Source organism: Nicotiana tabacum, chromosome 14 (genome assembly GCF_000715075.1).
Source record: "Nicotiana tabacum cultivar K326 chromosome 14, ASM71507v2, whole genome shotgun sequence".
NCBI classification, from domain to species: domain Eukaryota; kingdom Viridiplantae; phylum Streptophyta; class Magnoliopsida; order Solanales; family Solanaceae; genus Nicotiana; species Nicotiana tabacum.
Window position 1 is genome coordinate 43,376,060 of NC_134093.1, and position 11,862 is coordinate 43,387,921.

Sequence of the window (11,862 nt, forward strand, 5' to 3'; positions counted from 1 at the left end):
GGGTAATAGGGAGTGTGATTCTTGGGGATGAGAGTGTTATTTATACATGCATGTATCATCAAGGCTTGTGGGAAGGGTGTTGAGCTCAAATGGTAAATATTGGATTGTGGGATGAAGGAATCCACCATAGGAGAACCTTAATATCATAATGCACACCTAGTACTTGATAAAATGATTAAGTGAGATGAACCTATGAATATATTCCTAATTATGGTTCAATTTTATCATGTCTCTAAATAGATCGACATTTCTAGGATTTCCGAAATATTGTAATAATTTAAGGAAAGCTCAAAGCGAGGTATGTTGGCTAAACTCCTCTTGTAGAAGCGAAGTCCATGATGACCTTGTAAGTTGTAATTATGATTGGCTCAAGGTTTTATGTCTCATGTTCCAAGTTATTCCTTATAAATTTGACTATTCCGAATAAACTTTGTGTCAAAAATTATAAGTTCAAAATGTGTTCCGAATGCTCATATCACATTGTGTTATCCTTTGGGAACGTATCCAAATTGACCAATGTGTCAAAATCTTAAGAATTCAATCATGTTTCAATTGCAAGTTATTTTGCCAAATTGTGGAAGAAAACTTAACGTGCCTAAGAATCTTATATGCTCATATGTGTAATAAAAGTCGTGATTAGAGATGCCTTGTTGTTGATAATCTATGATGATTTTTGAAAGTGAAAGGGGTGAGCATGAAATATGAGATGCGGCTGACGTGCTAAGAATGATATTACATTTGTGGCCACTAGCGCCAATGAAATGAAAATATGTGAAATAGATTATGAATTGAGCTGAAAATCCTTTTTATAATAAATATTTTTGGGAGTATCGTTAGTCATCGAGGAAGGGTAGGTCGAAATAACCTAACCCCGAAACTACACGTGCCGATGTAGTAGTGATTGAGGGAAAAATCCCCGAACTGATGTGTTGAGAACATTCCCCTTAAATGGGATGAGATTGATGTGTTGAGATTATTTACCTTAATTTGGATGAGATGATTTCTAGCGAAGGGTTTTGTCGATCCACAAGGCATTGTGGTGAGACGGCCTAGCCGATCGGGTCGAGATCGGACTCCATGTCGCACACATGGTGGTTATTGTGATTGTGATTGGATGTCTTTGGATGAGACGGCCTAGTGGATCGGGCCGTGATCGGACTCCGTGCTAAAGTCACTGTGGTATATCGGTACTAAAAATTTCCCAACCTAAAATATTGAAATTTACTTGAAAACCTATCTTGCTCCTAACTTGATGTTTTGTTATTATTTGGGGCTTCCATTGCTCCTATGATTGTTTCTCCTTGTATTGTTACTTGTTCTATTGATAAGGTGTTTAGTCTTACATAGTAGTACTATTCCATATTTACTAATATCCCTTTTGCCGGGGGCGCTGCATCTTTAATGGATGCAGATGGTTCCACAGCAGGCGGCATTGATCAGTAATAGCAGTACACCCTCTTCCCAGCTGACTTGGTGAGCCCCACTTCATTTCGGGGTCATGTATCTTTTGTTCCTTGTGTATTATGTTTTGAGGTATAGCCGGAGACTTGTTGCCAGCACTATTATAGTACTTTTTTGTATCTGTTAGATGCTCCGTAGACATGGTGTGGGTTGTATATATATATTGGTGTTGGAAAAGTCAAACTAGAATGATGTATTTGTATCAGATGTTCCACTTCTACACTATGAATGTGTAATGTAATATTTTCGAGACTTATAAATGACGTAACTAATGGTAATGAATCGGTATGGTCACATGATATTCCCGTGGTCTAATTGATAAATTATAGCTTCTCTTTATTCATGGGTAAGCTCGGGCAGAAAGAATCTAACAGGCTTGCTTGACCGGGTTATCTCGGTTGAGCGTCGGTCGCACTCCCCGAGGTTGGGGCGTGATAGAAACACTCGGCCTGATAAAACCTTTATCTAGCAAATCCTGCAAATGCTCCTTCAATTCCTTCAACTCTACTAGAGTCATACAATACGGTGGAATAGATATGGGCTGAGTTCTAGGTGCCAAGTCAATACCAAAATCAATATCCCTATCGGGTGGCATGTCTTGTAGGTCTGTAGGGAACACATCTGCAAACTCCCTCACTACGGGGACTAAATCAACTTTAGGAGTATCAGCACTAATATCTCTAACAAAGGCCAAGTACACCAAGAATCATTTCTCAACCATCCGTTGAGCCATCATAAAATAGACCACCCTACTAGGAATATGTCCCAAAGAACCTCTCCATTCCAACCTTGGCAGACCCAGCAAATCCAACATAATGGTCTTAGCGTGATAATTAAGGATAGCATAGTACAAAGTGTAACAACCCGAGTGCATTCAGTTTGGCAGTTTGAGGTCATGAGTAGCTTTGTATGGTGTATTATGACTTACGTGTAATGTCGGCTTTGATTTTCGAGTGGTTCGGGATTGATTTGGAAGGATGATTCTCATTTGAGAAGCTTGAAGTTGAAAGAGTTGGCAAGTTTGACTTTTGGTGTATTTGACCTAAGATCAGAGTTTTTATGATTTCGGTAGGTCCGAATGGTGATTTTGGACTTGGGCGTATGCCCGTATATACATTCGGATAATTCTAGAAAGTTTTGGCTCTTATTGGCTAAGATTAGCTAATTGAAGGTTTGGAAAGTTCATAAGTTTGGCCGGGAGTTGACTTTCATGATACGGGCCCGCATTGTTATTTCGGGAGTTGGAATAAGTTCATTATGTCATTTGGAACTTCTGTACAAAATTTGAGGTTATTCTAAGTGATTTGATGAAGTTCGGCATGAGTTTTGGAAGTCAAAAGTTCAAACGTTCATTAGGTTTGATTTGAGGTGCGATTCGTGGTTTTGATATTTTTATGTGTGCTTTGAGGCCTCGAGTAGGTCCGTCTTATGTTTTGGGACTTGTTGGTAAGTTCGGACAGGGTCCCGAGGGGCTCGGGTGAGTTTCGGAAGGGTTTCAGACCATTTTGGGCCATGCTATTTATGCTGGTTTCTGGTGCTTCTTTTCTTCTTCACGTTCCTGTCCCTATCTTCGCATTCACGAAGTGTTAGTTGTGATCTTCATTGCATTCGCGTCCCTGCCTTTGCTTTCGTGTAGTGTTGAGCTGGACTGGGCAGGTCATGATGGATTTACTTTCGTGTTCGCGCTGGCATCTCCACATTCACAATGCTCTAGTAGCCATGCTCTTCATGTTCGTGAGGTCTATTCAGCGAATGCGTAGCGTTAATTGGGGCAGTGTAATTTGTTCATCACGAACGAGATGTTTTTTCCTCGTTCACGAAGGTGACCCCTATCCAGTGATTATAAAGAACTCTATTTCGAAGGTTTTGGTCATATTTATCACCATTTGAGTTATGGAGCTTGGATTTGGGCGATTTTGGAAAGGAATTTCACCACATGGATTGGGTTAAGTACTTTCCATTCTAATTTGAATATATTTCAAGATTCTATCTTCGATTTTGGCATTTATTGATGAATCAAAAAGAGAAATTGGGAGGTTTTTGTCTAAACTTTCCTAAAGTGAATAATTGGGTTTTGAACATCAATTCGGAGTCGGATTTGAGTGAATTAGTATGGTTGGACTCGTAATTTATTGGGTTATCGGAATTTGTGAGTTTTGTCGGGTTCCAACTTGCGGACACGGGGTTGACGTCTTGTTTAACTTTGAGTATTTGATTAAAGATTCTACCTTTATCGTTTGGGTTTGCTTTCTATGGCATTATTTGATTATTTTGAGTTGCTTTTGAGTATCTTCGAGCCGTTCGGAGATAGATTTGTGCGGGATTTCACTTCTAGTGTATAGACTTGGCTTGTTTGAGGTAAATGTCTTGCTTAGCTTTGCTGAGGGAATTTTTTCTACTAAATGATATTGTTTGCTACATGCGAGGATGATGCATATACGAGGTGACGAGCGTATATGCATGTGCCAGGATTTTTCATGCTCGGGAGGGGGAATTTTATGCTTTCTTTGTGCTTTGATGAATTTGGTGATTCTTTGACTTATGCTTTATTTAATCCTATGTTTAATAAACTCAATTAACTGTGTTAGAAATCATGTTAGCACATATGACATCTTAAAAAAGATTTAATATGTTAATTTTGGACTGCTTACATACTTAATTGACCGTAGTATCATGAACGCACATTTGTACCTATTATAGTCTTGCTACCTGAGTTTCATAATCCGTAATATGTGTGAGGATTGGGTCCTTAGGGCTATGTTTGGCACGATGGTTAATTCCGTGCAGTTGATATGATATTGGCACGATGACCTGTTTGAAATGAGAATGGGTTGTTGGTTTTTACCATGCGAAAGGAAAGGAAGTTTGACTTCTGTTATGATTTCTCATTCGTTGAGTACTTACATGCCCTTTTACTTTGGTTTCTACTAATGTTAGTTGTTTTGTATGATACTTCCGTTTGAGTTCCTTACGTAATTACTTCTGTGATTTCCCTTTGCCCTGTTACAGTTATAGCTATGTCTTTAGCTTCTCTGTTATTAATACGCCTATGTTCTTACTTGATTTACTTTTGTTACATGCCTTCTTCGAATTTATACCTTTATTTGTTATTAGCCCATACCTGCTACATGCCTCTAATTATCACGTGATTTACTTGTTAGATGCCCTAACCTGCTACATATCTTCACTCACTATATGCCTTCACTTACTATACGTCTTCATTTACCATATGCTTCTACTTACCATATGCTTTTACTTGTTAAATGCATTAACTTGCGTTTTCACTCACGACATGCTTTAACCTACTATATGTCTCCACTTACTAAATGCTCTACTTACTATATGACCTCACAGATTGAATGCCACTATTTACTACGTGCTTCTACTTGCTACATGATTTCATATATTAAATGCTTTCATTTGATCCCCGTTCTTACTTGATACACATATTTACTAGTTGTATATACTACTCTCCTTTGCTTAACTGAATTGGGTGACTTGTAGATTGGTAGTGTGATATACCTTGTGGAAGCCTTGTCATTATAAATGGTGGACTAGTTATTGATGTTGGACTGCTCATTCTACTATGTTGAGTTGTATTACCTAGTCAGATATTGTGTGTTCGTTTTCTTAGTGTTGCGTTGTGAACTTTTCCGGCGTTTGGTTGTTGTTGTGATTTCATATTATATCGTTGATATTGTGGATCAGGTTGCATGCCGCAATGGTAATCACATGAAGAAATAAAGACGGAATATATGTATATGGGGGATCAGATTGCATGCCGCAACGAATATTGGTATTACTATTTAGGATCGGGTTGCACGCTGTAATGGTATTATATATATATATATATATATATATATATATATATGGGTCGTTTGGGAGAGTGTGGAGAAGACATGTATGAAAGTTCTTGATTATGTTTTATATTTGTGTTACACTGTGAATTGAGCATAGGTGATAATCTAGGGCCCTCTGTCAATTGTGTTCTTGTTTCATTTATTACGCAATTATTCGTGTTTCTTTATCGTATTGCTCTTGATGCTTATTATCTGCACAGGTAAAATATTGAGTGAGTATCTTTTGACTAAAAATCTCGCCACTACTTCACCGAGGATAGTTAAGATACTTACTGAGTACATGGGGTCGGTTGTACTCATGCTACACTTCTCCACCTTGTGTGCAGATCTTTGAGCCACGTAGCTGTGGAAGGTGAAGCCTTACACTGAAGACGTTCTAGTATTCTAGATTCAGGCTACCTCTTGTTTATGGTAGTTTAGTACTAAAACGCTATTTATGTAAATTTGAAACATGCATTGTATTATTTCTTCATTATGGTTTTGTAAATCTAAATCATAGTGGCTCATGACTTGTACCACAAGTTCTTGGGGTAGTTATGTTGAATTGGGCTTTTGTTTCTATTATATATATATTGTTGGTTTCTCGGTTTGGTTGTAATTTATGTTGTTTGACTTATCTAGCGGGTTAGGTTAGGTGCCATCACGATTAGAAAAACTTTTGGGTCGTGACAAGTCGGTATCAAAGTACTAGGTTCATAGGTTCTATGAGTCATAAGCAAATGTCTAGTAGAGTCTTGCAGATCGGTATGATGACGTCCATACCTATCTTCGAGAGGCTACGAGACATTTAGGAAACTTCCCTTCCTTCCTTCCTTATCGTGTGACCTTGTTTCAGCTTGAAACCTATGGCTTTTTGTTTCAGCTTGAAACCTACGGCTTTGATTCTTCCTATTTGTTCATATGCGACACTAAGCACCAATTATTGTTGTGCACGGATGACTAGTGATATTGTGGATGGGTTGCAAAGTGCTGTGGATGCTTGATTACCATCCTTGTGTGTTATCCAGGCTTGATGTTGATGTATTGGTAGGTCTTCCAGTTTTTCATTTGTGGGATGAAGCAGATTCTTATACCTTGTCGACGGGTGTAGACTCTGAAGTATTGGTCAATTGCTTAGTTGTTGTGGCCATGGTGGGTTCATGGGGAGTTATTGATTTGAGCCTAGCTGGTGGGTTATCTCCTGCATGGGGGTTTAGGTCGTGTGTTTCGTATGAGGTTTCTATTCAGTACAATGAATATTTGAGGAAAGTGGCATGACTGTCACAAGGATGAGTATGCACTCAATAGAGTCTTCAGAGTGTTTTATGACTAGAATTGCATAAGCTTATGAAGTATTCAATTAATTAACAATATGGGATGCGGCAGCAATGAAGAAATGACACTGTGGATGACCGATGATGTGTTCTATGGCTTTGAGCTTAGTGGGGGGAGCCTGCTATCGACGATCAGATTGCATGGTCATGCATTATGCTAGTTCTTGGGCTAAGGTGTTCCCACGGATTGGCTACGATTTGAGAAAGGTTTTATCGAGGATGATTTAGAGCAAGGTGGTTTATTATCAAAACGATTGTGATGAGTTCAAGATTTATATGTGGCATTTGAGGATTTTCAAATCTATGTATGATTAGAGCTCGATATAGGTAGCGGATGGTGTCTGGGTTTCCGGTACTTCTATATCAAGAATGATTCGACATGGCAGTAGTAAAGAGATGCAAGAAATGGTTTCAGATTCACAGAAGGTTCCTTTAGAACGAGCATATCGGGTTGAGTTACTTTTAGGTTGGGCAGTCTGCGTGACTTGGTTGAGTTAGAGGAGATCAGTTCTGATTACTTGATTATGTGTTAATGAGTTTCGAAGAATTCACTATGGTTATGAACATGGCTCGGGGTTAGTGTCTTCTATAGGTATATAAGGTGTGTGGCATGTGGTGATGTTCTCCAGGAGTGAGTTAAATAGAAGGTTCTCGGTTGATGAGGTGTTCGCCTTGCTTGTGGTTTAGAGTTTATTATGAGATTTTCGTATTTTCACGAGTTAGCATGATTGTGGCGGTGTGCCGTGTGGGGTTGGAAGTTACGAGTTCAAGGCTGCGGTTTAGTTTTGAAGGGAAGGATATAAGTTCTTGATCGAACGGACGATTTCAGATGTTTAAAAGAATAATGGCCCTATTTGATGTTGTCTGAGGAGAGTGCGCATATTAGAAGGCACATTGTGTTTTGACTTGCGGATGCTTAGCCAATATTATGGTGATTGTCGGGTTTTGGGCTGCTGAGGCTCAGGTTTTTGCTATGTGGCGCAGAAGATCTATGTGGGTATTTTATGTAAGATGATGGAGTATGAGTGACATATTAGCCATTTGAGTAGCGGAGTTGAGATCAAATATGGAGATTCTGGTATTCTTGAGGTTTAGAGTCCTCGTAGGAAGACTATTCCTTGATTGTGGATTATGAGGAAACATTGAAAATTGGATAACTGACAGTATGTGTTATGAATAGGTTGTTATGGACTTTGGAAGGTCATTTGCTTGTTTAGGAATGATAGATATTTGTTTGGAGCTATTTGTTGGCCTAATGAGAATGTATGTTCTATATCGTATCGGGTTTTCTCACTCTTACACAATTGCTACCGTGGGTATATCATCAGGATGAATGGATGTTATTCGTGCCCTAGTTTATATTATGTATTTCTCTCTTATGCTATGACGGGTTGTGAGGTTGCATGATTATTCACATGCATGTTGTAATCCCTTTCAGGCCTTATGGCGATATGGGCGATATGGCCCTCGTGATGTTGATTTGCTTATTGCACCTTAGTTGTGCCATATTGTATTATTCCTATTCATTTTTTCACATTTATATTTGTTCACTCTATCGTGCTTGATGTTGGCATACATGTGATTAGTGAGCCGGAGCATTTTGGCTCGATGGGTATCCCTATGTGGATTGATATATTTGGGATCAGGTTGCGCGCCAAAACGGAGTTATGTGGGATACCCTTCCTTGTGTTTATTTCGTGTTTTATTTTTCCTTTGTGGGATAAGTTAATGAAATTACGCTTTTGTTGTTATATCAGTTGTACCTGTTGAATAGTCTTCTATTATTTGATTCTCTTACTATCATTTGTCATATTTGAGTTATTGCTTATCTGGTGTACGGACTGCCTTGTGTGAGAATCCATGTGATTTTTGGCATGATTTGTCAGCTGGGCTACTTGTATTGGCTGAGATGAGGGTTTTGGACCTGATATTTGGCCTATCGTATTAGGATGAGGAATTTTTGGAAGAATGATACCATATTTTCACTCAGAATTTGGCAATGGTCCTTGTCGGACAAGAGGGCTTCTTGACTTGTTGATTTCATGGGTGGTTATGAGTTTCTGCGTTCTTCTTTTATCATTAGCAGCATCGCGGAGGTCCGAAATGAGGTTTCATTTGATATGAAGTATATTACCGGTACCAAGATTGTTATTGGGCAGCTATGGTGGTCGGAAATCATTGCTATGGGTATCTGAGTTATGTGGAACATCATGTGATTATATCTTGGGTTATGGTTATGGTTTGAGTCAGCTTGTTCAGACTTATACAGTGTATCAATGCGAGATTCGAGTCTTATGATGAGTTTCGAATGTTGAGAGTTGGGTTCTAAGATTTATGGGCCAAGGATGAAGTAAGATCTTCAGTTCAGTTGTGTTGTCAAGCTTACATGGATTGGGGTGACGTGAGATCACCCACGGGCATGGGTATGGAGAAGTTATGCGGTGATTTGATGGCTTTAGAATGAGTATTGGCACGTTCAAGGACCAACATATGTTTAAGTGGGGGATAATGTAACGACCTAACTGGTCGTTTTGATTATTTGCATTCAGTTAGACAATTTGAGATCATGAGTAGCTTCGTATGGTGTATTATGACTTGCGTGTATCACCGGCTTTGCTTTTCGAGTGGTTCGGGATTTATTTGGAAGGATGATTCTCATTTGAGAAGCTTGAAGTAGAAAGAGTTGACCAAGTTTGATTTTTGGCATATTTGGCCGTGGATCAAAGTTTTTATGGTCCCGATAGGTCATGATGATGATTTTGGACTTGGGCATATGCCCGGATTTGTATTTGGATGTTCCTAGAAGGTTTTGGCTCTAATTGGCGAAGATTGGTAAATTAAAGGTGTGGAAAGTTCATAAGTTTAACCGGAAGTGGATTTTCATTATATCATGCTCGGATTGTTGTTCCTGGAGTTGGAATAGGTTTGTTATGTCATTTGGAACTTGTGTGCAAAATCTGAGGTCATTCCAAGTTGATTTGATGAGGTTTAGCATGAGTTTTGGAAGTCGAATGTTCAAAGTTCATTAAGTTTGATTTGAGGTGCGATTCGTAGTTTTGATGCTTTTATGTGTGATTTGAGGCCTTGAGTAGGTTCATGTTATGTTATGGGACATGTTGGTAAGTTCGGACGAGGTCCCGAGGGGCTCAGGTGAGTTTTGGACGGGTTTCGGGCCATTTTGGTCCATGTTAGTTCTGCTAGTTTCTACTGATTTCTAGTGCTGCTTTTCTTCTTCGCGTTCGCGAAGTGTTAGTGGAGATCTTCATTGCGTTCGCATCCCTGGCTTCGCGCTCACGTAGTGTTGAGCTGGTCTAAGCGGGTCATGATGGAATTCTCTTCGCGTTCGCGCTGGCGACTCCGCATTTGCGATGATCCGGCAACCGAGTTCTTCGTGTTCGCAAGGTATATTCCACGAACGCGCAACGTTAATTGGGGCAGTGTAATTTGTGCTTCGCGAAAGCGATTTTTCTTCCACGTTCGCAAAGGGTATCCATGTTCAGTGATTATAATGTACTCTATTTCGAAGGTTTTGGTTATTTTATCACATTTTGAGTTATGGAGCTCAGATTTGTGCGATTTTGGAGAGGAATTTCACCGCATAGACTAGGGTAAGTACTTTCTACTCGGATTTGATTATATTTTGTGATTCTATCTTCGATTTTGACATTTGATTGATGAATCTAACAGAGAAATTGGGGGTTTTTGTCTAAACTTTTCTAAAGTGAATAATTGGGTTTTGAAGATCGATTCGGATTCGGATTTGAGTGAAACTAGTTTGGTTGGACTCATAATTGAATGAGTTGTCGGAATTTATGAGTTTTGTCGGGTTCCGGGGTGCGAACTCGGGGTTGACTTTTTGGTTGACTTTGAGTATATGATTAAAGATTCGATCTTTATCGTTTGGGTTTGCTTCCTATGGAATTATTTGATGATTTTGAGTTGCTTTTGGCTAGTTTTGCATCGTTCGGAGGTCGATTTGTGTGAATTGGTACTTCTAGTGTATTGATTTTGCTTATTTGAGGTAAGTGTCTTGCCTAGCTTTATTGAGGAAATTTTTCCTACTAATTGATATTGTTTGCTACATGAGGGGTGATGCATATACGAGGTGACAAGCGTATATACATGTGCCGTGGTTTTCCATGCTCGGGATGGAGAATTTTATGGTTTTTTTGTGCTTTGATGAACTTGGTGATTCTTTGACTTATGATTTGCTTAATCCTATGACTAATAAACTCAATTAACTATGTTATAAATCATGTTAGAACATATGATATCTTAAAAAGGATTTAATTTGTTCATTTCGGATTGCTTACATACTTAATTGACCGTAGTATAATGAATGCACATTTATACATGTTATGGTCTTGCTACCTGAGTTTCCTTATTCTTAATATGTGTGAGGATTGGGGCCTTAGGGCTATGTTTGGCACGAGGGTTATTTCTATGTAGTTGATATGATTTTGGCACGATGAGTATTTCCGTGCAATTTGAAATGAGAGTGGGTTGATGGTTATTACCGTGCGAAAGGAAAGGAAGTTATATTTCTGTTATGATTTCTTATTCGTTAAGTACTTACATGCCCTTTTACTGTGGTTTCTATTTATATTAGCTGTTTTGTACGTTTTTTCGTTTGAATTCCTTACGTAATTACTTCTGTGATTTTCCTTTGGCATGTTACAGTTATAGATGTCTTTACCTTCTCTATTATTAATACACCTACGTTCTTACTTGATTTACTTCTGTTACATGCCTTTTTCGAATTCATGCCTTTACTTGTTATTAGCTCATTCCTGCTACATGCCTCTAATTGTCATGTGATTTATTTGTTAGATGCCCTAACCTGCTACATGTCTTCGCTCACTATATGCCTTCACTTACTAAACGTCTTCACTTACTATATGCTTTTACTTGTTAAGTGCCTTAACTTGCGTTTTCACTCACGACATGCTTTAACCTGCTATATGTCTCCACATAATAAATTCTCACTTATCATATGCCCTCACTGTTTGAAGGCCTTTATTTGCTACGTGCTTCTACTTGCTATATGATTTCATATATTGAATGCTTTCATTTGATCCCTATTCGTACTTGATCAACATCTTTGCTAGTTTCATATACTACTCTCCTTCGCTTAATCGAATTGGGTGACTTGTAGATTGGTAGTGTGATATACCTTGCGGAAGCCTTGGCATTATAAATGGTGGACTAGTTATTGATATTGGACTTCT